The sequence below is a fragment of the Pteropus alecto genome, unplaced genomic scaffold (assembly GCF_000325575.1).
Source record: "Pteropus alecto unplaced genomic scaffold, ASM32557v1 scaffold189, whole genome shotgun sequence".
NCBI classification, from domain to species: Eukaryota; Metazoa; Chordata; class Mammalia; order Chiroptera; family Pteropodidae; genus Pteropus; species Pteropus alecto.
Window position 1 is genome coordinate 3,752,998 of NW_006442117.1, and position 26,521 is coordinate 3,779,518.

Genomic DNA, 26,521 nt, shown 5'->3' on the forward strand with positions numbered 1-26,521 from the left:
GCCCCTGCCGGCGCATCGCCGCGTGCCCTGCCTGCCCCGGTGCTGTAGCTTTGCAGCCGCCACTCCCTCGGCCTTCTTTCTTTCCCCGGCATGTTCTGGTGGCTTGTCAGCCATCTCCTCGCTGGCGCTTCAGGGCTGTGGCGCCTTCGCTGCAGGTGTGACCACAGGTGCCGCTGGTGTCTGGGCGGCGCTCCTCTCTGCTGAGACTGGACGCCCTCGGGGAGGGCCGGGTCTCATGTCCACCTCGTGCCGTGTTTCTGAGCTCCACGCTAAGGCCCGCAGGCCCGCCGTGTTTCCGTTATGGACGGCTCTGCAGGGAGACCAGTTTGTGCCCAGATGACAGTGGCCCTGGGGGTCTCCACGTGTTCCCTAGAGGCGCTGTCCAAGGGCAGATGCGGCTGCCGGGAGTCTCAGGCATGGCGGCAGAAGGGCCATCTGGAACCGTGCGCATCCGATCCCAAGCCGGGGTCTGTGCTCTCTGTGAGTCACCCCTCCCGGCAGGTGCTCAGTTCAGGCGGTGGGGGAGGGGAGGACTCCGAGCGGGCCCCGCCGCCTTCACTGTGTGAGCGAGCGCCTGCCGCGGCCGGACCCTCTGCCCTCACGGAGCTCAGGTTCTGGTGGGTCTGGTGGGGAAGACGTCTTCAAAGCCAAACGCGTTAAGAGGTTGCACAGTATGTTAGAAGGTGCGACGAGGCAAATGAGATGGAGGATGGGGTGGGGGCTGAGGGTGGGGGACGGGAGTGATTTTCTTTATTTTATTTTTATTTTTTTAAATTTTTGGTGAGGCAACCCTTGGTTGACCTCACAGATTGCAAGGACCTTGTCAGCTTACAATCAGTTTTTATTTTTTACTCCCACAGCACCTGGTCTTCCTAGGCGGTCTCCCATCCGAGTACTAACCAGGCCCGACCCTGCTGAGCTTCTGCGATCAGACGGGCTCGGGCGTGTTCAGGGTGGCACGGCCTTAGACGAGGGTGATGTACGTATGGGTGTTCGGGTGGGTGTTCCTAGGTGAGGCTGGCGGAGCCGACCTGAAGCAGGCGAGGGAGCTGGTCCACGAGGAGCAGCGAACACCTGGCAGGGATGTGCCCGGAGGGCTGAGGAGGAGCGGGCGGGGGGTGGGACGGCAGCCAGAGGGCCTGGGCAGCTGGGCAGGGCCCTGAGGGGGACTTGCTCCCGTTCACTCTGGGACTACGCAGGCTGCCGCTGAGAGTGGCCAGTGGCTGGGTGGAGGGTGGCAGGGGGACCTGGCTCCCTCTGCACCTCCCACAGGACCTCATGTGGCTTGTCCAGGGTGGTGACAGCTGGAGATGGCACAAGGACCCAGAGCTGGCAGGGTCTCCCGGTGGCCTTGATGTGCTGTGTGAGGGAAGGTCCTGGTCCCCGTGAGGTCCTGGCCGATGGATGACGTCGCTCAGACGGGAAAGCTGTGGGTGGGGGTTGGGGGGCAGACCGTCGGGGGTCAGAGGCTGCCTTTGGACACAGGGACGTTTTCCACATCTGCTGGAGAGTCAGGGCTGTAGGGAGTGGCTGGAATGGGGGTCAGCAGGGAGGTCTGAGCTGGGGGAGGTCTGAGCTGGAGGTGTAAACTCGTCCTCGGGAAGCGGGTTCTCAGTGTGGCCTGTGTTTGGTGTCCCTCCCCAGACACAGGAGGCTAATGTGGGTTAGGAAGTCGAAGGCCGCATGGGGAGCGCAGGGTTGGAGGAGGGAAGTGGGGAGTGACCCGATGGAGTTTCTTAGAAACATCGTGTTTAGTGAAATGAGACAGACGGTCAGTGACCAGGTGCGGTTTCTGCTGCTCGACGCCGACGCCGACGCCGTGGCCGCTGTGCTGAGTCCCGCGCACGGTTCCTGCTTGTTAGAAGCCAGTGTAGGCTCCCGCTCCCTGCGACCCGAGTGTTTCCGAGCTGCCCTGTTACAGGTGACAGCGCCACCTGTCCCTGTCCCTGGCCGCGAGCACACCGGGCTCTGGTGCGGTCTCAGAGGAGAGACCTCAGGGTGTCCTTGGGGTGCCCTTCTCCATACACAGCTCTGTCCCCACGCGCCCTGGGCACTCACAGGGCCCAGCTCTGCTTTCCAGAACCTTCCTTTATCATCTGGAGCCATCACTGGACAGCCTTTGCCCTGTGCCGGCCTGCAGTGTCTCCAGCTTACAAGGTTCCAGTCTCGAACCCACAGTTTCTCTAACTCCTGTGGGAGTGACTGGAGCTAAACTTCTCTGTAGAAGCTGGCTCGCATGTACCCCAATTCTGCATAACAGGGAACTCAGCACTAGAATGTTCTTAGGACAGTATCTCCCCAGTTTTCCAGATCAAGAGAATCTCCAGGGCTTCTCCTATATGCATCAGGGCCGGTTTAGACGTAGCCGGCCGGCCCCTCCGGGGTGGCCTGGGACCACACCTGGGCAGGCGTCCGAGGGGCACAGTGTGTGCCAGTGCACTTCCCTGCCCTGGTTCTGATTACACCGAGAGAAAACACGATGACTAGGACCAAAGGGAGGTCAAAATGTCCCCGTGTCCTAGTAGGGCCTGGCTGGAGGATGCTGCTGTTTGTCAGCTGGCCTTGAGGCCTGCTAATTGAATTCCTGGCACTAGGCAGATCTGCCTCCGCCTGCAACACCTCCCCGGGGGCACATGCCCTGGGCGGCCCCAGAGCTGGCAGCCTGCAGGAGCTTCTCCAGGGAGACAGGCCGAGCGGAGCTGGGTGGGGCGGAGCGGGGCCCCATCTGTCAGAGGCGTCCCCCAAGAGCAGAGCGGGGAGGGGCTGAGAGAGGCCAGGGGTGCGGGCAGCGCCCTGGCAGGCAGGAGCGGCCACGCCTTCTGCCCGCTGCACCCCAGGCCCCGTGCAGGACCAGGGGCATCGGGGGCGGGTCTGTGATTTTTCACTGCAGTGCTCTCCCCCTCTCTGAGGTCGCTCTGCATCTGCGTTTAGGGGTGTCACCTGCTGGTCAGACGAGGATCTATGTCCCCGACTGGTTTATCTCTGTGGTGGCCACACTGGCAGCCCTCTGTTCCACACAGACTCGAGCAAGTGGGTTGAATTCTGAAATCACGAATACGGTTTTGGCGTGACCTCCTGCCTCTGTGTGTGTGTGTGCGCGTGTGTGTGTGTGTGTGTGAGTGTGAGTGTGTTGTGTGTGTGCGCGTGGGTGTGTGTGTGGGCGTGTGTGTGTGTGTGTGTGTGTGTGTAACAGAATCCCCAGGGGGAAAACCAAACCTATCTCCCCTCCCCCCACCTCCCTCCCCTCGCTCTCTCCTCCCTTCTCTCTCTATATAAACTTTTAATTTTGGAATAATTATAGATTCACAGGGGCTTGCAAAGAAATGTACAGGGAAGTGCCATGTGTCCCTCTAATTTGTATTTTTTAAAATTGAAAAAGATCATTTTTTTTAAGCTGGCAAAGACCATGCAGTTACATTCAGGCGTGGAGTTACTAGGACAGAAAATTGCCTTGCAAAGGAACATTTTTTTGCATCCTTTTTTTTGGTCTGTGACATTAGCTGTATGTTTTGGAAAATCTAAAAGCAATATCTGAAAGATCTAAAAGCACGTCCTTAGAGCCAGCAGCACGCCAAGACTGTGGGTTCTCCAGGAGCCTCTGTGCCGGCCGGGGCCCTGGTGGACAGCGGCAGCCGCCCTTCCCTGCAGCAGGCGTGTGACTCGATTGACTTGGGAAACTGAGCAGCTCTGTGCTAGGGCAGGCGGTGATCGTCGACCTGACCACTGGTGTTTTCCGGGGCGAGATACCTTCGTGAGGGGCCGCTGCTGTACATGTTGCAAAGAAATAATATAAACGAAGCCACTTTAAATGGAACTGCCTTGCATGCCGCATGCTTCAAGCTTGCAGAATGTTAAAACAGGGCAAAGTAATCTTTGGACTGGGCCTAACCCTTGTGTCCCAAAGAACTGGTTGCAAGGATAACAAGAAGGCAGATGTTAGGATGACTGGACTGCCGACACAAGACTGAGAAGTAAAGCATCGTTTCGAGTTAGCGTCCCAGCGTCACGTTACCTGGCCGGTAGCCCCGCCTTCCTGCCATTGGTGTGATTGTTCCCCGGGCTCGGCTCCAAGATACCCCTCCCCTCGCCTCCTCACTGGAACACCGTTTGGGTTTCCGCCTGAATCAGTGCATTCAGAGCCCCTATTCTTTTTGATCTCAAATAAACGCTTGTTGCTTCTCACTTTGAAAGGCCGTTCATTTTTAAGTTAACAATGTCGTCTTTCGGCGTTCAGCCCCATTTGTTAACTGTGTGACCTGGCTCAGTTTTGAGAGGATTGCCCACATAACTGGTTCCAGAGTGTGGTCACAGACACACACGGCCAGCCGCCTCCCGTTTGCTGAGCCCAGAAGGTCCAGTCCCCGCACTGTGCTCGCTGAGGCTAGAAACGTTGGCCCGTTCTACGTCCCGAGTGAGTTTCCTGCCGGGACTGCAGACCCGTCAACCTTAACGGTCTGCTCCGGACTTTCTAGGCTAGTTGTTCTCCCACTGAGGCCGGTGCCAGAATCCCCGGGGGGGCGTGTTAAACGCAGGTTGCGGGGCCCACCCCCAGAGCTTCTGACTGGGTGGGGCTGGGGTGGGCCTGAGAACATGCGGGTCTAACAAGTCCCCGGTGACACTGATGTTGCTGGTCCGGGGCCCACGCTCTGAGAAGCACTGTTTTGGGCAAAGCCAGTAAAGCCAATGTCGGGCTACACCTCCTCCCTCCCAGGTGAGCTCCTGGTGTGGAATCCACCTTCCTGTTTGACTAATTAGAACTAATTTGTTGATTCAGCGGCAGTGTCACTTGCCACCTCCTGCTGTGCCCTCAGGCTGCTGCAAGGTGCTTCCACTTGTCATCCAGCCTTCAGCACAACCTGCTGAGGGCAAAGCTGTCTTCGCCCTTTGTTAAGATTGGAGAGTAGATGACTTTATCCAGCACGATGGCGGGGACGAGCACGGAGCCCCAGTGAGGATGCGGGGGGTGGGGTGGGGTGGGGCAGACTGCGCAGAGGAAGGTCTGCGTGGTGAAGTCTCCCACACTGCTGTGCCGGGTGCTGCGGGGGAGGGGAGGATTTGGTGGCAAGGACGGCCAAAGCCCTCTCCCCGTGGGGCAGCGCAGGACGCAGGACGGCCCGTGGCCGCTGCGCATTCGGCTCCCCTTTCTCTCGGGTGTGGGGAGGATGGGGGAAGGGTATCCAGCTTGTTCCCGAGGAGGCGATTATAGCTCACTCCTTCCCTCCCCTGACCTCCGGCCGCCTTCTCGGTGGGACAGAGGGTGGGGGTCACGGGCAGCAGCCATCGCTCCGAGGACGTGGCCTTCCGGGTGGGACAGCAGGAGGGCGAAGGCCCGAAGTCCTGAGTGTGGCGTGTGCTTCAGGGTGGAAAGTGGAGGTGGAAATGCCACGGGGTGGACGCGCCTGTCCCGGCCGGTGTTCTCGCCGGCTTTGGCTCAGTGCTGCCCGTCCTGTCCGGGGCCATCGGGCTTGGGGTCTGTGCCCTGACGCTACAGGCTCCCAGGCAAGTGACAGCGATGTGTCTGGCCTGGAAACTGGGGTGACGACGTGCAATTCACTCCACGGTGAGCCCCCCTGAAAGCGGCCCCGCGTGTGTTTGCCGCCCTCGAAGCATCCCTGTGTCCCACCCAGAGACTCAGATGGACGGACACCCAGTTGGTGACTCGGCGGGTGGGCGTGGGGCGGCACCCAGCGTGCAGTCGGGAGGATTAAATGAGATGATGCGAGTAGAGGGGAGTAAGGGTCCCCGCCACTCAGTACCCGCCATGTCTCCCCTTCAGTGCCTCTAAAAACATTGTTTGCTGTTTCCATTTAAAGTATTTTGCTCAGCTTAGCCTTAGGTGAGGGGAAAAACCTAACGGCTCACCCGTTCCAGGCAAATTCCTAGGATAAATGAATTCCATGTTTTCGTCCTCTGATACAAAAGCTCACCTGTCCAGCCTCCATCGGTAATAATCATAGTTTTGTGTTTCTGGAGATCCCCTTTATTTGACTTAAGCTCCCTCTGAGAATGTAAGCCTCTTAGGAATGGGGACATGAATCTTTCATGACAGTAGCTGACTTTTGAAAAAGCAGCTGAGTTTCTGGCTCGTGTTCGGTTTATAGTTCGCTGTGTAACTTGCCGTCGTTCTCGCGTTGAGCTGCTTGGTCCTCAGTCCTGCGTCTTGGTTTCTGGCTTTTTCATCCCCTGTGCCCGGCCTCACCGAGCCTCAGTGCCACGTCAGTGTTTACCGAGTAAGCACAGACTCTCACGGGGCTGCGTTCACACCACCCAGTGGGGCGCTCGTTCCCACGGTGCTCCCCGTTTCTGTAGGGATAGAGAGGAGCCTCCGGTCTCTAGGTACTGACAGCTTCCGGGGCTCAGTTCTTATAGGCTTGGAAAGGGACCTTTCCCCTCCGCCTGACGGTGGGACGTTCTGGCCCCGTTACAGGACCGTCATTATGGGACCGTGGTCATGTAAGGACGCGCCTGCTCGCTGGGGGTCAGAGGTCAGGAATCACCCTGCGCTCACTCCAGCAGCGCCGGGAAGGAGCCGACGCTGCCGTGGGGTCGGGTGGAGAAGCGCGTGGCACACGCGTGAGCACAGGGGGCTGGGAGCAGCATTCTGCAGGCCAAGGGGCGGAGCTTGCTGGGAGGGAGGTGCAGGGTCCACCCACTGGTGGGAAGGGCAAATTTCAGTCACGTCTGTTTCAACCTCTGTGAGTGCGTGCGTTATTTTTAAAGATCAAGTATTTCAAGCATTTTTAAGTGCTTCCTAAATACGTAGCTGGATGTGCTGGTCACCTCTTCTTTATTGGGGTGCGGGACGCGAAAGGCAGCGAGGCCCTTGGCTCAGGCGGGACGGTGACCGCCGCAGGACGCCGCGCCGTGTCCTTGCTCCAAGGGTGCCGTCCGCTATCGGCCCAACTGGCACGTGGCCAACTGGGCCTTTTTTTTTTTTTTTATAACAGGAGCAGAGACTTTTATTTCACAGATAGAAAGTATTTAAAAATACAGATGTCCCTGGGAAAAATAGTCATCCAGCTGATACAAAGTTGCATCACGTTGCACAGAAGCGATTCTTTTCGGTCAGACTCCACCGGGCTGTGGAGACAGGGGCAGGCCACAGGGACAGGGACCCCAGGACAGACCCGGCCCGGTCAGCACGACTGGGACTGGCCACGGCGCTAACAGTTCTTTTTTCTTTATTTCGTTTATGTTTTCTTATTGAAAACTGTTAAATTTGCTATGTCCAAAATAGCTTTTTAAAACTTTAGCCACTACAGATAACGTTTTACGTAAAAAGTCTTTGATGAGCAAAACATCCCGCCGCAGGAAAGATCTAGGGAGTGACGGGAAGGGCGTCTTCGCCCTCAGCCGGTGACCTTGGGTGACAGACGTTCGCGTCACGGAAGGTAAGGCCGCATGTGGCTCGTGTTTGGGCACCAGCTCTGACACCAGCTCCGTCGGGAGCCCGTGCGTATTGAGGTTTAAAATCATCTGTATCACTCTGGGATTTCCGAAGTCCCTCTCGTGAGGGCAGAAGGCCTGGTGAACAGACGCTACTCCCCTGAGAAGTGTTAATTGAGGAAAATCGCAGGGCGAGGGGTCCCCTAGCCTGCAGGGGACCTGCTCGGGAGCCGGGCACAGCACCTTCTGGCTCATGCCGTGACCTCGGGCAGGTCACTCGCTTCCCTGAGCCTTGGTGGCTCCTTATTCTGGGAGCCGGGACAGTCGCCTTCCCTGCCTTTTCGGGCTGTTGGGGACGTTGCTTGAGTTAATATGGGTTGAGGGTACAACGGGAGCAGAATGTGACGTCTGAGTCTGAACTCCACTGTGAGCCCTTTTGTCGTAAAGATGATCCAGGAAACCGGAAACGGTAAGGTCGTCACCGCCGTGTGATGGCACTTGGGGAGGGTGCCCGGACTGGAGACCCGGTTTCAGAGGGGGAGAGGGAGAGAGTGGTTCAGGCAGCATCTCTGTCTCCGAGTGGGCACCTGGGCACCAGGGTGGCTGCCTGGGTCCCCCTGCAGCTCTGGGCCAGGTGGTGGCCCCTGCTCCCCGCTCGGTCACGCAGCAGGAAGCAGTTAGTTCTCTGAGTGACAGCGGAGTCTCCCTCTGCCGCTCCAGGTCCTCGGAGCCGGGGACGGGGCCCACACGCCCGACGTCAGGCCTGGCGACGAGCCCCCAACTCACTGGACTCCAGCACAGAGGACCAGCCAAGTGGGTGAGGGAGGATGGAAAGCGTTTTTTCAGCCTTTTTAAAAGAAAGTTCCCCTTGTGAGGGAAAAGTGGTCTCCTGGGAAACGAAGTCGATTTTGGGGTAGCAGGTTCATTTTCATGCAGAAGCCCCCAGAAGAGGCCTCGGGGCCTCGGGCGGGGACACAGCCGTCGCCTTCGCGCTTGTGCAGGTGTGACACGTTACTCTTCAGAAGCTGCAAAGCTAACTTAAATTTTGGAGCTTGGCTCCAAAGCTGGTTTTTTTTTTTTTTTAATTTTAATCACGCTTACTCTAGATGGAAGGTTGGATGTGATATCGATAGTAACAAAGTGTCCTTCCTCGGAACAAACACGTTTCTCGTGTGCTCCTGCCCACGGCTGAGAAATGGAAGCGCGCGGACTCGTAAGAGGAGAAACTGTGGGGAAAACTTAATAGGGTCAAAACATGGTTTCAGCTGCCCTTCGGGTCCGAAATTAGGAATCGGAATCTGAACATCTTCTCCTCGGGGATGATTTAGGAATCATTCTTTCGCAGTGAGTTAGCAACGTTCGTTTTTGATCCTCGCTGAAGTCTGCACGGAAAGGCGTGTGGGGGGCACAGCTTCCTTGTGCAGGAGCCGCTGAGCGGGCCGAGTGGCCCCCCAGCAGCCCACCGCCGCTCACGGACTGTCGTCACTCAGGGAGAGACGCGACGATGGGGCGAGATGCCTTCCCGCCCGTCCTTCGTAGGGAACCGGCTCCATGTCATAAACTGCGGCCAGGCTTGGAGGGCGACAGCTGGCCAGGACCCCTTGCCGCACCCTCCCCGGAGGTTCTGGTTCAGTGGAGGAGGCGGATGTGACAGGAGGGGGGTACCCCGATCTGCATGGGGGGATGGTGGTGGCAGGCCAGGCTCAGGTCACAGACGGCCTTCTCTGCTACACGAGGGGTCTGACCTGCGTCTCCACGGTGGAGCTCAGGGATGGAGGACAAACGTCAGGCTGTGTGACTAGGAAGATAAATATGGCCGCAATGCACGATGGACGGCTTGGGCGAGGGGGTCTCATTTCTCGTCGATTCTTTACCTAAAGTGGATGTTTTTAGATCCCAGCAGTGAGCTGAAGATGGCCATTAACAGCCAAGAAGAGAGGCTTCTTCTTGCTGGCCCGGTGCCTCGGGCTTCTGGCCCCAGACTGGGTCCGTGCTGTCGAGGCCACCCGGCCCGTGGCGCCTGTCCTGGCGGCCCCAGCAAACGCAGAGCACACGTGTCAGAGCCGCACGTGGGTGTGCTCTCATGCTGAACGCTGGGGCTGGACGTGGCAGGAGGCACTCCAGGAGTCCAGAGACCGACCTACAGGTGTGGGGTCCGATGGCCGCCCGGGCTCCAGCGGGGCCCCCTCTCCAAGGACAGTCAGTGTGTTTGCGAGAGCCACACACGCTGACGAATGAAGGGACAGGCTGGGTTGGCCTCCCTGGCCGTGGCGCTCGTGGTCCTCCATGGAGGTCAGGACTGGCGCACGCCGTGCGAAAGTGAAGGGCCCGCCCCCCGCTGCCCTCGGTGCCGGGGGGACCTGGCGGGGCACCCTGTGCTCCTGGTTCCCTGCGGTTGGACTGGGGGCCCGCACGTCACTGGACCCCATTGGGGTCATTTTCTAGTTCACAGCCTGCATGTTATCACGTGAGGGATGATCCTAAACCTTTTTTATAAAGGACGGAGTCACGGCCTTCGTCTCACACGGCACGGCAGGTGCTTTCGGCCGAATGCCCAGGCCTGGTGTTTACTGTGTGGTCCCTGGAGACAGAGTGCTGTGTTCACTGTCTCCCCAGTTCGCGTTTTATCCTGCAGCAAATTCTTCAGCTTCTCCAGCCTCAGTTTCTCATCTATATGGTGGTTTAACAGTTCTTTTCTTTTTGTCATAGGGGCAGGGGGAGGATTAAGGAGTGATTTATTTATGGCCGTGTCACATTGCCTGACACAGAGTAAGAGCCTTATAAATATCAGCTGCTATGATTATGTCACTTAAACATTCCACCAAAAAGGTACCTTAGGAATTACGGAGTCAGGAAATACGCCATGCATTCCAACAGCTCTGGACTATTTAGCGCCACTTAAATTTATGTCACAGAGAGTAGCTGACCCATCTTTAAAATGCGAAGTCGCCCTGAGCCTAAGAAGAGACAGCGCACAGTGTTTCACACACGCCTGGGGCTTGCACGTGCACAGGGCGTGGTGGCCGGGAGGGCAGAGTCAAGGTGGCCGGTGCTGGGTGTGGGTCCGGCTCCTCCACCTCGCAGCTCAGTGACCTCCGGCGAGTCCGCGAGCCCCCAGTTTTCTCACGGGTGGCACGCCGACCCCCGGGCTTTCAGGGAGGTCGAGTGTGCTCCGTGGAGCCTTGTGCAGCTCCGCGTTGTCCCCTTAGCTGCCGTCATCGTTGTCCCTCGGCCTGGCTGGGCGGGAGGCGGGGGGCTTTTCACTGGGGTTCTGAGTGGCAGTGAGTACAGCCTGATGCACCCGTGGCCCACCTAGCACCAGGAGAGGTCCCAGGAGACGGCCGAATCCCGCAGACTTTAGACAGGCTTTTGAATTTAGCCTCTGTAAGGCTCCGGCCTGAGAATCGGGTATGTGTCCTGTGGGAACGGGGAGCAGGAACCGCCAGAGGCCGCGGCGGCCTCGCTGCGTTTGTGAGCAGCGTCACTACCCTGAGTATTAGCGGAGTGTCGTAGACGGGAGACAGAGTCAGACGTAGCGTGGCGCACTTGATGAGGCCCCTGGTATCCGTGGAGGAGGGAGGGAGGTGAAGGCCAAGTGTAAGGCGTGGTGGGTCATTAGTGTGGACACAAGTAGCTCAGTGGCCGTTTCCTCAACGTGTTGCTCGGTGGGTCGAGGTCACCCCAGAAGTGACCGTGCCAGAGCCCTTGGGTTCAGCATTTTCATCCATGCTTTGAATGAGGCATAGACGATGATGGCTTATCAGATTCACGGACAGTTTCCAGTTAATTAACGTTAGCTGCCAGAACAATGGACTTGTGGCTGCAGATCAGGGCTGCTGATGGGGACATCCCGGTCAAGAGGAAAGTAATTCAGAGGCCGCGTCATTTTAGTAGTGAAGTCCCTTCACCTAAACTATTTGCTGACTTGAAACCAAAAATGGGTTCCTAAGTCAGGAAAGACCTAGCAGAATCGTGACCTTTCCCTTTCAGAGCTGAGAGCCGAAAGGGAAAGTGCGCAGAAACGAGGCACACGCGGGGTGGACAGGGGTCAGGGTCGTGCCAGCAGACCCCGTGGCCCTGGCCGCTCTCCTTCAGGCGTGCTGCCTGGCGTTCGCCAGGTACTGCGGGAACGCTGCGTTTTGTGACCGCAGCCACGTTTAAGCTGTTTGTAAATGAGCCAGTCATTAAAAGTTAACACGTTTTCTCTTAAAAATTTTAAAAGTGATAACCTTATGTGTAAAAAGGCTGCAGTGGATCTTCTAGAGACGCCGAGAGGAAAAGACATTTACATTTTCCTTGAAGTTACTTAAGGAACAAGTGTGTCAGTTACAGCCATCGTGTGTAGTGCAACTCTGTTAAACACTGCATTGCGATCTGCGTGTGTGCCTTTCGCTCTGATGATGTGTGGCTGTCCTGTCCCCTCTGGTACAGTGGCTTTCATACTTTGTGGGCTGCCGCCCGCAGTGGGAACTCCATTGTGATCCGGTGCACGCGCACGCATACACACACGCGTGCACACACACAGACGCCCAGAACTAAAACACAAGTTCATGAAATAATACCCTCTGTCTGAGACTTTCTCATATTTTCTGCCTTACGTGATCCTGCTCTGTTATTATTTATAAGTACTGATGAGGGTCCCCACTGTTGATTTTATCACTCACTAATTTTAAAGTTCTGCCCTGGAACAGCCTCAGGACATGTTTAGACGCTGTAGAGGTCCCTTTCATCAGACGCTGTAGAAGTCCCTTTCATCAAAGAGAAAGTGTTTTCTGTTGTCACCTCATGTAGCATCATCACAGGTTGTCAATTGCAACATTTGTCTACGGTGGGCAGTTTCTGCTTTACAGATGGGGTGCACTCACAGCGAGTGGTCAGTCACAGGCGGCACACAAGCTGGAGTGTGGTCATGGTTTATTTTCCATTTTGGGATGACTTGCCCAAAACCTGTCGACCACCTCACATCTGGAAATTAGGAGAAAATATTTGCTTACAGACTCCGCGTTGAAGGAGCAGTAGATGTGACCTGTTCTAGTGTCCACACAGTGCAGGGGCCACCTCTGTGGTGTCCTCACAGTTGACCATTCAGCATCAGCTCGATGCCCTTCAGACACAGGGAGCTCCCTGCATTAGTTTTCTGCTTCTGCTGTAACAAATGACCACAAATTTAGTGCCTGAAAACAACACAAACTTTATTTTTCAGGTTTGTAGTTCAGAAGTCTGACATGGGCTTCACCTGGCTAAAATGGAACCTTTCTGAAGGTCCTAGGAGAGAATCTGTTTTGATACCTTTTCCAGCGTTTATCGGCTGCTCCCAACCCCTCGCCCCTCCCCTCTTCAAAGCCGGCGATGGCCGGTTGAGTCTTTCTCACGTCATGTTACTCTGACTCTGTTTCCTTTCTGTCTCCCTCTTCCGCTTTCAGAGGACCCTCGTGATCACGTCGGGTCCACCCAGAGAATCCAGGATACTTTCTTTATGTTAAAGGTCAACTGGTTAGAAATCTTACTCCACCCGCAACCTTCATTCCTTCTTGCCAGGTGAGGTCACACGTTCACAGGTTCTGGGATGAGGCTGTGGGCATTTTCGGGGGCCATCTCTGTGCCTGCCATACCTCCTGTCTTCGGAGCTAGCCCCTTCTGTGGTCTCATGGTTCTTATTTTGGAAAACACGTGTTGAATTATGACGACTTCTCTTTATGCAACCGGTGAGTTTTAAAAAGTGGAATGAGGGAGCCTGTAGAATTTCAACTTTGAGAAAACTAGCAAAATCGAATGCTGGGAAAACTCTGGTGGAAACAGAATCATAGGAAGGAAAGTCTCTCTGCCAGCTGTGACGTTAACCAGTGCGTTTTGTAGAAAGAGATATTTGCCTGGTGTTTGCCAGAAGGAGGAGAAACTACAGATTTTGAATAAGGGCCCAGAAGAATCTCTGAGACACTGGGCTGGTTAATGTTTTAGTTGCTCTGTTTTACTTGATTGATGTTGGGAAGGTATTTTGGAGGTGGCTGCCGCCAGGCCCAGATGTGAGGTTGGTTGTGAGTGATTATAGGGCATTCTTTGATGGTTCTGATTAATTATGGAGAGATTAAAATTTAATCGTAGTCTGAAAACAGATAATTTAAGAATGGTATAAAAGTATTAGCAACACAGTTTCTAGACTGGGTTCCTCAAGGGCATTTAGGAAATTACCAAACTGAATGAAAAATCAGTTTAGACAGTTTTTCAAATTAAGGTTCTTTGTGAAAAGCAAAATAAACATATAATTAAAGGAATTTTACTTTTTCCTTTGGTGCCTGTTTTGGTTTTAATTTAGCATGGGCAAGAAGATGTTTGCTACTTATAAATGAAAATATCCATTTTCAAAATGTCACTTTTTCTAACGTTTAAAATAAATATTGGGAAAATATATGTGGCGGCCTCGGAGACGTGACACTCACTCTTTCTTCTGGGGAACCTGCTGTGAGGGAGTAGCTGGTGACAGTCTCCAGCCGTTGGACCTTCAGATATGCTGTAGAGTTTATGCTGAGCCCATGCTCCTGGGGGCTGCTCCTGCCCAGTGACCGAGGGGACTAACTGGGACTGACTGGGCCTTCCTGGAGCATGCAGGACTCTTCCGGTGGGCGGTCTTTGCTTTCCCTCCCCCTGCGCCCCTTGCCAAGACTTGCTCAGAGCTGCAGTCAGGTCTGAGGCTCCTCCTCAGTCCCCCTACCCGCTTCCTTCTCTTTCGTAGATGTCAGACCTGCACCCGGGTCCGAAGGTTCTCCCCGCCCACTAAAAATCACCTCTGTACCTGATACTAGATTGAGGTGACCCTGGATTGTGATCAAGGGTCTGGCGGAAGCAAACGTTAACCTTTGAAGAATGATAAGGTCGTCATAAGCCTCAAATTATTTATACAAACAGTTTTTCAGGCATAGGGTCCAACAGAAATCTAAACTGGCTCGCTTATCACTGGTAAGCGGGAAAGAAATACTGAGAAGGACCCGCCCGGAGACACACGCACGGGGCTGTCTAAGACTCAGGCGGGAGTGAGAGAAACGAGTAACTGTCTTGTCCCCACTAAGCTTTATTCTGAGTAAAAAGCTACAGCATCGCACGACTTGGGGAGAGGAAGAAGCACAGTGAAACGTGGCCCCTGGCGGAGCTGCACGGAGTCCGCTGGAAGGGGAGGTGGAGCGGGAAGCCGGGAGCATCGGGCGGGGCGTCGCCGGGAGAAGCTCGCACGCCAAGCATCGAGCATCGGGCGTCGGCCTCTCGGCGCTGGAGGAACCTGAAGTCCGCGGGGCATCACGGGAGCTGTGAGGACCGCGGTACCCACATCCGGTTTCGCTTTAGATCGACTTGGCTCAGCCTCCCACACTCATGGCCTGTGGGAGAGGAGACCCTTTTCTCGTAAATAGTGTTCATTTTGGTTCTTTTAAATAGAATGTTTGGCACTAAATAAAAAGAAGTATGAGATAAACCAAAGAGCAAGGGCAGGAGGAGAAAAGGCCCGGGCCAAGAAATAAAATGGTCCACAGAAGCAGAGAGATGCCCAGGTGTTGGAACCATGGGACAGGGACTTCAGAAATCCCTACAATCAAAGTGTTGAAGCATCCAAGTGGGAAAGGTAAATAATCGGCATGAAGTGATGGCGAGTTTCAGGAGGGAGATGGAAACGATAAAAATGAATCAACTAGAAATGCTAAAAATGAAAAAGACAGTATCAGAGATGATGAATGCTTTTGACAGGCTGGTAGCTGGCCTGAAGGTGACCCCTAAGGACCCCTGCCTCCCAGTGTTCACACCCTGATGTAACCCCTTCACACACTGACTGGGGACGTTGTGGCAACGGCAATGTGTGACTTCTGAGGCAATATCAGAAAGTATATTGTGGCTTCTCCCTTGCTCTCTGCTTAGTCGTGTGTTCTGAGGGAAGCCATCCCATCACGTGATGAAGACACTGATGCAGTCTGTAGAGGGGCCTGTAAGATCAGGAGCCGTGGTCTCCTACCAACAACGAGCACTATGGGGCTGAGTAATCTTGAGCAGATCCCCGAGCTCCAGCCAGTTCTTCAGTTTGCAGTCCTGGTAATAGAGCAATCTCATGAGAAACCCTGAGCCAGGACCATCAGCTAAGGTGTTTTTGAATTCTTGATCCACAGAAACTATGCTGTAAACCACTAAGTTTCGAGTTGACTTATTATACAGCAATGAATAACTAATGTAGGTGGGCTGTTGTCAGACTTCAGAGGGCAGAATCAGTGAACTTGAGGATTGGTCAATAAAAGTTAAAGCAGAAAATAGACATATGAAAAGATGCTCAACATCACTAATCATCAGAGAAATGTAAATTAAAACCACAATGAGATACCACCTCACACCTGTCAGCAGGTGTTGGTGAGGATGTGGAGAAGAGGGAACCCCCATGCACTGTTGGTGGGACTGTAAAGTGGTGCAGCCACTATTGAAAACAGTTTGAAGGTTCCTCAAAAAAATTAAAAAACTAACATATGATTTAGCTATTTTGTTTTGGGGCATTTATCTAAAGAAATCCAAAACACCAATTTGAAAAGACATATGCATCCATATGTTCATTGCGGCATTATTTACAGTAGCCAAGATACAGAAGCAACTCAATTGCTCATCAATAGGTGATTGAATAAAGAAGTGGTACATACATACAAAGGAATATTACTTGGCCATAAAAAGAATGAAATCTTACCATTTGTGGCACTATGGATGGACGTAGAGGTTGTTATGCTGAGTGAAATAAATCCGACAGAAAAAAAACAAATATCATACGACCTCACTTATATATTGAATCAAGGAACAAAACCAGCAAAACAGAAACAGACTCACAGATGCAGGGAACAAGCTGATGATCGCCAGATGGAAGAGTGGTTGGGGAGGAGGGTGAAAAGGCGAAGGGATTAAGAAGTGGAAATTGGCAGTTATAAAATAATCATGGGGATTTGAAGTAAATGTAGGGAATATAGTCAATAATACGGTAATAACTGTATCATGCCGGGCGAGTACTAGACTAATTGGGGGGACCACTATGTAAATTATATGTCTAAACACTATGCTGTGTACCTGAAACTGATATGGAATAATACTGAAAAAAAGAAAAAAGTTAAACCAGAACACACAAAAAAATTAAAAAATTAACTTTTTAAAATAAAGAATGGAAAAACAAATGAGAACATCTCTGAGCTTTGTGGGGCAAATATCAAGTAGATGCAGTTGAACTCATAGAAGGGAGAGGGATAAAGGTGCAGAAGAAAGTGTTGAAAATAATGTGCAAGAACTTTTCAAGAATAATGAAAGACAACAAACTACAGGTCCAAGAAGTTTAGAGACCCCCAAGCAGAATAAGTACATAGAGAAGCACACCCAGGCGCATGACAGTCAAGCTGTTGATAACCAAAGATGAAGAGACAATCTCGAGGGCATACAGAGAAAACGAAGCTGTCATGGAGAAGGGAAAGTAATGGTAACATCTGCCTCTCGTCAACTATCTGAGCTAGAAGACAGTGGGGTGACGTCTTTAGAGTACTGAAAAAAAGCCTGTCAACTTAGATGTTTTACTTACACAAAATATCTTCTAAAAAGTGAAGATAAAGACATTTTAAGGCAAAAAAAAAGCTGAGAAAACTCATTACCAACAGACCAGGAACATAAGAAACTTTAAAATAAAGCTCATCAGGCAGATGGAAAATGATAACAGATGGCAGTTTGGATCTACACAGAGGAATGAAGAGCCCTGGAAAAGGTAAAAATGTGGGCAAATAAAAACAGACATTTCCCTCTAATTTTTGATCTCTCTAAACAGTAATTAGCTGTCTAAAGAAAAACCGTCAGTGTATCGTGGGGTTTATTAACATCTGTAGAAGCAAAATCCGTGACAGCAATAATAGCGCATTGGGTGGGAGGCCGCAAGCGGAAGCGTGTCGTTCCTTGTGCGGTGATGCTGCCTGGAGGGAGGCAGTGCTGTCAGTGCGCACCGTAGACTCCTGAGCGATAACACAAAGGAAGAGCCACAGTTAATAACCGAATGGTAGGGATGCAATAAATCATAAAAATTCTCAACGACAAATCAGGAGAGGAGAAGAAAAAAGTACAGATGGAACAAGTAAAAAACCAAACAGCGAACATTAATAATCGCATTTAATGTAGATAATTCAAACACTGTACTTAAAAGAGGCTGTCAGTTGGTTAGGAAGCAAGAGCAGACTATATGCTTCGTACAGGAAGTCTGCTTTAAACGTAAAGATATAGATGAGTATGAAAAAATATTCCATGCAAACACTAATCGAAAGAAAACCGGAATTGCTATAATAATAACAAAGATTCTAGATAAAAAAATGTAAGGGATAAAGAATGATATTACATAACAGTAAAGGCATCAGTTCATCAAAAAGACAGAATTTTAACTGTTTATGTAATAACAGAACTTCAGGATACATGAAGGAAAAACTGATAGAATTGAAAAGGGAAACAGATAAACCCGTATTGTAGTTGGAAGAGATATCTCGGCTGCAGCCGTCCCCTCGTTGGAGCCCGGGGTTCCAGCCTCACACTGGGCTCCCCAGCCCAGGCTTCCAGTGCCAGGAAGAGAAGTTCCTACAACTCTGGCTGTGGAAACCAGTGGGGATGGTGGCTGAGTGAGACGCAGGGCGGCAGGCCTCCCAGGCATCCTCTTAAAGGGCCGGTGCCTGGACTCACCACTGACGGAGTCATTCGTTCTGAGCTCCAGCACTGGGACAGCAGCTCGAAAGGTGCCAGGGACACACGCGGAGGAACCGAGTTGTTTGGCTTCGGGGCGAGGGCTGGAGGGGCAGCTTCCTCCCAGACAGAAGTGCTGGCAGAGGCCACTGTTCCTTTGTTGAGCCCTTTCCAGGCAGCTGCCATATCTGAGTCTTCATCAACCTGACTGACACTGGTCGCCCGGCCCTGGTGATTCCCTGAGATCGTACCCCACCCAACATGCGGGCCCACCTAAGCCGCTTCCATTAGCTTTTCCATACACATAGCCTGTCTTGGTTCATGCTACGGACTTTCCGAAAATCTCTCAAAGGTTCACAAAATCTAAACAAGCAGCATATTTGGCATCGGCGTGCCCTGTACCTCTTGCAGAACAGCTTCGAGTCCGGCACTAGTGGCAGCCAGCGTCAGTTCTCAGTTTGGCCTCTTGAGGCACCTCCGAGCCCAGCGCGAGTGGAAGACATTTGCAGATTGCTTGGTGACTCTTCCCAGGTGGCCCTGGGAAGGGCACAAGCTGTGGCTGAACTTGGCCTACAGCAGGCCCCCTCCCAGGAGGCCCTGGGGGTCCAGCATGCCCAGTGGCCAGAGCTGGCGCACCACCCAGGGCAGCATCCAAGAATGACACACTCAAAGGGCAGACTGTCCAGATGCCAGAGCCCTGCTATAGTGAATCCTGCTCCATAGGGTCAGCCCCTCACCTGCCAGTGCTCACAACTGATCAGTCTGAGTGTTAATCTTTCCCACTGATGTGCAAACAGCAACCAAAGCTCAACTACAACAGGAGGGCACACACAACCCACATAAAGGATGCACCTGGGGCACCTGGCTCAGGTTACTGGGGAAGACTGTGTCCCACAGGCCACCTGCTACATAAAGTCACTCTATTAAGATGAGGAGACATGGTATCCCTACCTAATACATAGAAACAGACACAGGGATGTAGCCAAAATGGCAAGATAAAGAAACATGTCTCATGTGAAAGAACAGAACAAAGATCCAGAAAAAGAACTAAACGAAATGAAGACAAACAGTCTACCAGATGCAGAGTTCAAAACACTGATTATAAGGATGCTCAGTTACTTAGGGGAAGAACAGATGAACTCAGAACAAAGAAATAGAAAACATAAAAAAGAACCAGTCAGAAACGACAAATACAACAACTGAAATGAAGACTACTTTAGAGGGAATCAACAGTAGATTAGTTGAAGCAGTGGATCTAATCAGTGATTTGGAGTATAAGGTAGCAGAAAACAGAATCAGAACAGCAAAAAGAAAATGAATAAAAAAAATAAGGATATTTATGGGGCCTCTGGGATAATATCAAGCATATCACGATTCACCTTACAGGGATGTCAGAAGGAGAAGCGAGAGCGAGGAATTGAAAACTTATTTGAAAAAAAAGTAATGGTAAAAAACTTTCCTAACTTGGGGAAAGAAATAGACATACAAGCCCAGGAAGCACAGAGTCCTAAACAAGATGAACCCAAACAGACCCACACCAAGGTACATCATCATTATAATGCCGAAGTTTAAAGACAGAATCTTAAAGGCGCAAGAGAAAAGCAGTTACTTACAAAGGAGCTCTTAAGACTGTCAGCTGATTTTTTTAACAGAAATTTGCAGGCCAGAAAGGGTTGGCACAAAATATTCTAAGTGATGAAAATCAGGGACCTACCACCAAGATTACTTTACCCAGCAAAGCTGTCATTTAGACTCGAAGGACAGATAAAGAGCTTCCCAGGTAAGAAGCTAAAGGAGTTCAGCACCACCAAACCAATATTATAAGAAATATTAGAGGGACTTCTGTAAGCAGGAGAAGAACAAAGATTAAACATATGAATAATAAAATTGCAATACATGCAAATTTATCAACAATTACTTTAAATGTAAATGGATTAAATGCTCCAGTCAAGAGACAGGGTGCTGAATGGGTAGGAAGACAAGACCCTCATGTACGCTGCCGCCAAGAAATTCACTTTAGATCGAAGGACACACACAGACTGAAAGTAGAGGGATGGAGAAAGATACTTTATGAAAATGGAAAAAAAAAAAAAAAAAGCCAAGGAAGCAATACTTTATACCAGACGACATAGACTTTAAAACAAAGGCTATAATAAGAGACAAAGAAGGACCCAGTAATCCTACTTCTGGGTATTTATCTGGACAAACCCAAAACAGTACTTCAAAGGGACATGTGAATTCATACGTTCATTGCAGCATTATTTACAGTAGCCAAGATATGGAGGCCACCTGGATGTCCATCGATTGATGAATGGATAAAGAAGAGGTAGTACATATCTACAATAGACTAATTCTCAGCCATAAAAAGGAATGAAATCTTGCCGTCTGCAACAACATGGGTGCAGCAAGAGGGCATTGTGCAGAGTGGGGTAAGTCAGGCAGAGAAAGACAGGCCATGAGGTTTGCCTTACACGTGGGATCTAAAGAAGAAAATAAAACAGGAATAAACTCAGACATACAGAGAATGTTTGATGGTTGCCAGATGGGGGGGGGAGGGGGCGGTTTAGAATGGGTGAAAAGGGGAAGGGATTAAGAAGTATAAATTGGTAGTTACAAAACAGTCATGGGGATGTAAAGTACAGCATAAGGAAAATAGTCAATAATGTAATAATTGTGTATGGTGTCAGATGGGTACTAGATTTATTGGGGTGATCACTATGTAAGATATATAAACGTCTAATCACCCCGTCGTATACCTGAAACTAATATAATATTGTTTGCCACCTATAATTGAAAAAATAAAAAAAATTAAAAAGATAAAATAGAAAAGCGAATAAGGAGAAAGAAGTATCGTCGAATGAAGACATGGGTGAGTTTAATGAATCTGGAATTCAGAGGAATGGCCTGGGCTGGGACATGTTAGGGCATTAGGCCGGGTGAAGAGCACCTGAGAGGGGATTAAGGACAGAATCCTGGAGATGCAGAGGATCCAACAGAGGAAAAGCAGGAGAATTCGATATTTCAAAAACCTACTGACGAAAGCCTTCCACAGAGGACGTGGCTGATAGTAGCCATGTTTCAGACAATTTTCCTAAGCACTCTACAGGTCATAACTTATTTCATCCTGACATGAACTTCTATAAGATAGATACTGTTATTATCAACGCCATTTTACGTATGAAGAATCTGAGGCACAGAGAGATGAACTGATTTATCGAAAGTCACCCAAGAAGTAAGTGGGGAGACCTGAGGAGAAAAAAGAGGATTAAGGATGGAATCAGGATTTGAACTCAGGCAGCTGGGCTCCAGAATCTGTGTTCCTTACTGCTCTGCCGTGCCGCCTCCCAGCAGGGCTGAATGCTGCCGGCCCGAAAAGATGGTGACTGAGAGCTGGATTTATCACCAGAGCTTACGGATGACCTTGGCACAGGGCTCTCGGATGAACTACCGATGGCAGTGGTACAAAAGCAAACGAAAAGAGAGGGACCGAGTGTGGATCACTCTTCAAATTTGTCTTTAAAGGGAAGGAGAAAAATGGGTGACAGCTGGATTGGTAAGCAGGGTCAAGAGAATTTTACGATGGAAGGGAGAAAAACATTGGTGCCGATTTTTTAATGTGGCACAAAAGCAAAGACAATAAAATAATAAACAAGCGGGACTATGTCAAACTAAAAAGCTCCCGCAAAACAAAGGAAATCATCAGCAAAATGAAAAGGCAGCCTACAGAATGGGAGAAAATATTTGCAAATTATATATCTGATAAGGGGTTAAAATCTAAAAACATGTAAAGAACTCTTACAACTCAATAGCAAAAACAAAAAGACAAAAAGACAACCAAAAACCAATCTGATTAAAAAATGGACAGAGGATCTGAAGAGACATTTTTATAAAGAAGACATACAGATGGCCAACAGGCACATGAGAGATGTTTAACATCACTAGTCGTTAGGGAAATGCAAATCAAACCACAATGAGATATTGCCTCCTATCTGTCAGAATGGCTATTCTCAGAAAAGACAAGAAATCACAAGTGCTGGTGAGGATGCGGTGAAAGGGGACCCCTCACGAACCGGCGGTGGGATTCTATGGAAAACAGTGTGGACGTTCCTAAAGGACTTAAAAACGGAACTACCTTCTGATCCAACAATTCCACTTCCGGATATTTATCCGAAGAGAATAAAAGCACTAACTCTGAATGCCTGTGTTCACTGTAATAGCCGAGATATGCAAACAACCTAAGTGTCCATTGATGGATGAATCGATAAAGGAAATGTGGTTTATATATTTACAGTGGAATATTATTCGGGAATAAAAAGAATGAGATCTTCTGAACAAGCCCGATCCCGTCTGATCTCGGAAGCTGAGCAGGGTCGGGCCTGGTTAGTACTTGGATGGGAGGGAGACCACCTAGGAAGACCAGGTGCTGTAGGCGTAAAAAATAAAAAATAAGGGATTGTAAGCTGACAAGGTCCTTGCAACCTGTGAGGTCAACCAAGGGTTGCCTCGCCTAAAAAAATAAAAAAGAATGAGATCTTGTCATTTGTGACAACATGGATGGACCTTGAGGGCGTTATGCCAAGTGAAATAAGTCAGAGAAATATAAATACTGTATGATCTCTCTTATATGTGGAATCAAAAAAAAAAAGTCTCCCAAATCAAGTTCAAGAACAGATGGTGGTTGTCAGAGATGGGGCTGGGAGCAATGGACGAAGGGGGCATTCAATATAATAATAATCATCATAATCATCATAATAAAGTACATGTGTGTGTTCCCAATTGAGAGGAACGTTGATGATGCTGCAGAAACAAGACCGGCGAGAAACCAAGCAGCACTCAGAGAGCTGGAGAACTCAGGTTTACTACGCCGGCGGTCCCAGAGGAGCTGGCGCTCTGGAGATCTGGGCCCCGAGCTCAGGGGTGACCTTGGTTTTATAGGGCTTAACAAGCAAAGGCAATACATCTGCTATCTAGACTGAACAATTAAAGGGGAGAGTGTCTTTAGTTGATTTCAAGGTCACCCTGCCCTTCGGCCTGTGCAGCAAGCATGTCTACAGAAGCAGAACAAAGAGCTGATTACAAGGTTAGCCATCTGAGTGGAAAATTCCTCTTCAAGGGGAGCACTGTCCTTGAATAGGAGAGAGGGAGGGACAGGACCTCATGTTCCTAGCTGGCGGCTGGTCATCCGTGTAAGCGGGAGAAGGCAGAGAGCGTGGACGCAGGAGCAGTCGATGAATGTGGTGGGAGCGTGAGCTTCTGTTTACTGGGTGGAGTAGGAGGCACGGTCTTCCATCGCGAAGATGTTGGCGTTTTAAGGAGAGGAAATTTGACAGGGGACGCCCGAGGATTCCATGGGTCCCCTTGGCTTAGTGTGAGGTAGAGCTGGGCCGTTACTAGGGGTGGCTTTGTCAGGCAAGTAGCGGGGAGGAAGAGAGGATGGGAATGAGAGTGACCCCCAGAGCGTGTTGTGGGGACTGCGTGGGGACAAGCTAAGGGAGGACTCTGGAAGAGCTGGGGTCGGGGCGGGGGTCGGAGATTGTAGGGTTTGGCGGGCCGGGCAAGTTGTGCCGACAGTGTGCTAGCAAGAATGCAAGTTGGATGCTTGAAAAGTGGGGTTCAGGGGGAATTATGAGGGAAGTCCCCAAGCTTGAGGGACGCAGACCTGGTGGAGGCCAAGGTCACAGGAAACGGACAGGCCACACTTGGCCGAGGTGGTCTGTGTGGTTTAGACCGTTTGTTTGGTTTAGAATGTGTTGCCCAGACTACTTTTTTTGAGCTTCAATGGGAGTTGGTAATTAATTTGTCTAGTCTGCATGCTCAGGGTTAAGGGTCGGAGGGGGTCGGCGAGGGGGAGCACCCCTGCAGGTGGCAGTCACCCCTAGGTTTCACGTTGCTCTTAAAAATTCCGAAGTCACACGGTGCAGCCCCCGCCAGGTGTTTTTACTGTTGGTGTTGTGCATCAGGTTTTGAGGGATGGCTTAGTGCGGGTCCTCGGTTTGATAGACTTGTGTTTGTAGCCTCACTTTCGTACGTCTCGTCTGCGTAGACGCCGCCAGGGTCTGCCCGGCGCCGGACGCAGTCTTTCTAGCTGACCGCACGAGCAGAGCCAGACGGAGAGCAGAGACCCCGCGGGGGAGGGGCCTGTCCCAAGCCAGCAGCTTGGCCATCGAATTTTATGAACGCTGCTGGAGGCAGTGACAGTGTGGAAGCCCTTGCCCTGTAAAGAAGGGAGCGTGGACTGTGATGTCGCCATAACATAGAGCGTCCTGGAAAAAATGGCCGGTGTGAAGCAGAGTCATGTGAGGGGCTAAATAACCGTGCGTTATCCTTACTGTGAGGAATCCTGTCGCCCTTTCCTGGAGTCACCTGGGCTGTGTGACAGCGCGCTTGCTGGCTGGGCGCTGGGCGGCCGCCGAGAGAGCGCGCCAGGGAAAAGGGCTGGAACAGACCTCCCCCGCCCCCCTGTCGCCTTCCCCACCATATGGGCTGTTGGACGCCCGCCAGGCTTGTGAAGAGCCCACCTGCTTCCGCAGGCAGGTCCCGGGCAGGCTCGGCGCCTTCGTAGTGGTGGGTATTTGGGATGTGCGCTCAGGGCTTTGGATCTTTCGAGAGCAGGTTGTGTGTGGGAGGGAGAAGTATTGGAGGCAGAGGGTTTGCCTGTTCGAAAACACTGCAATGTGGAAGCAAAGTTATGGTTCTTAGTTCCTCAAAGGTTATGGATTAGGGGTTAAAAAAGGATACCGAAGAGAATATTCTGGATCCCTCTAGCCAATGGCCTGCAATTTAATGTTCATGGCCTGTCAGGAACCTTGCAAAATTTTGCTTTGCTTCATGACTCACCAAGTGACACAGTGTGTGTGTGTGTGTGTGTGTGTGCATGTGCGTGTGCGTGTGCGTGTGCGTGTGCGTGACCACCATTCATAATAAACCACTGTAACCATTAATTTCTCCACCCTCAAGGAACATTCTTAGCCACTGGTAGGCATCTGAGTCAGCGAGAATGGGGGTTCCTCCCTCCTGCGTTGTCTCCAGCACGTGCTGCATGTTTGTCCTTCTGGGCTGACCTCTGGTTCCGTCCCCAGCTCTAAGTTTAAATCCTAAGGCTTTTGGTAGCTAATGCGAGATGTCCTTTCTGCTGCCGATAACTTCTTGGTGAGGACGAAGGACAGGGCGACCCTGGGGTCGTGCTCCGTTCCGAGTTGACAAGAATGTTAAAGACTTAATGATCTCGCAATTCATGTAACTCCCAGCGGCAGTGACGGTTACCAACGGGCGACACTTATGTTTATCTGTACAGAATAAATTAAGATGTGCAGTGTGGGCTCCGTCCAATAAAATGCAGGGCCAAAGGAAGACAGTTCTCTTTTTGTCAGCTTTGGATAGGTTTAAGCAATTTCTTTTGTGAAGCAAAATCTCCCACTTAATTACTAAGTTCGCATGAGCAGTAATTTGTTTATAAACTTTATTGTGGAATATAAAGTCTATACCACATCTATCAACAAATAATTACGAAGTGATAAGTAGTAAATAATCGAGACGTGAACACTGTTCAATCGCTGCCAGACAGGCCTTTGTCAGCACGGCAGAGGCGCGGTGCGTGCCCCGCCCTGCCAGGACCCCCGTCCCGGTGGCTGGGGGTCGGTGCTTTGCTTTACTTTCCAGTTTTACCGCCTTTGTGCTGGGCGCATTATAAAATGTATCTCTAAAGTGTTTCTATTAATTTTGTCGTTGTTGTTCTTGTTTGTCCGATTCTGCTAGAAAGAGCTGCATTCTGGGAGATGAGAGACTGCTGTGATGATTTTCTCCGGCCCGACCTCGTTCTGTCTTTTAGAATCTCTGGGCTTATTTTCTTATGTGAGAGAAAAAACAGATGAGAGGTTTGACTAGATAAGTGGTTTCATTTTTTTTTTTTTTTTAAAGGTAAGATGAAGTCATTTATGAAACTTCAGCATAAAAACAAAATAAATTAGTATTTAGAAAGTTCAGATTTATAAAATTTACTCATTGTGAAACGAATAAATGAGAACATGTTAGCGTGTTGGCAGTATTCAGCATGTTAAAATTTGCAATCTGGATGATTGCAAATTTTTTGAATGTAATCCTATTTTGAAGGTGTGTAAAAGCCGAATATGCGAGAGCCGATAAGCACATCAAAAGATACTGAACATCGTTATAGTTATTAAGGAAACGTAAATCAAAACCACAGTGAGATTCTATTTCTTACCCACTAGGATGACTACAGTAAAAAAGACAGACACGTGTTGGTGAGGATGTGAAGAAATTGAAACCCTCACACATTGCTGGTGACGATGTAAGAGGGTGAAGCTGGCTTGGAAAACAGTCTGTCATTCCTTAAAAGGTCAGACAGAGTTGTCATGTGAACCAGCCACTCCCAGGTCTGCATCCAAGACAAATGGGAACCTTTGTCCAC

At 50.7% G+C, this 26,521-nt stretch overlaps 1 protein-coding gene and 1 pseudogene across 1 annotated transcript in view; one reads left to right on the top strand and one right to left on the bottom strand.

Moving 5' to 3' along the window:
• The window catches only part of RYR2 (ryanodine receptor 2), a 561,319-nt gene that overhangs the window by 60,381 nt on the left and 474,417 nt on the right, over positions 1-26,521 (top strand).
• Positions 852-970, bottom strand: LOC112470085 (annotated as a pseudogene).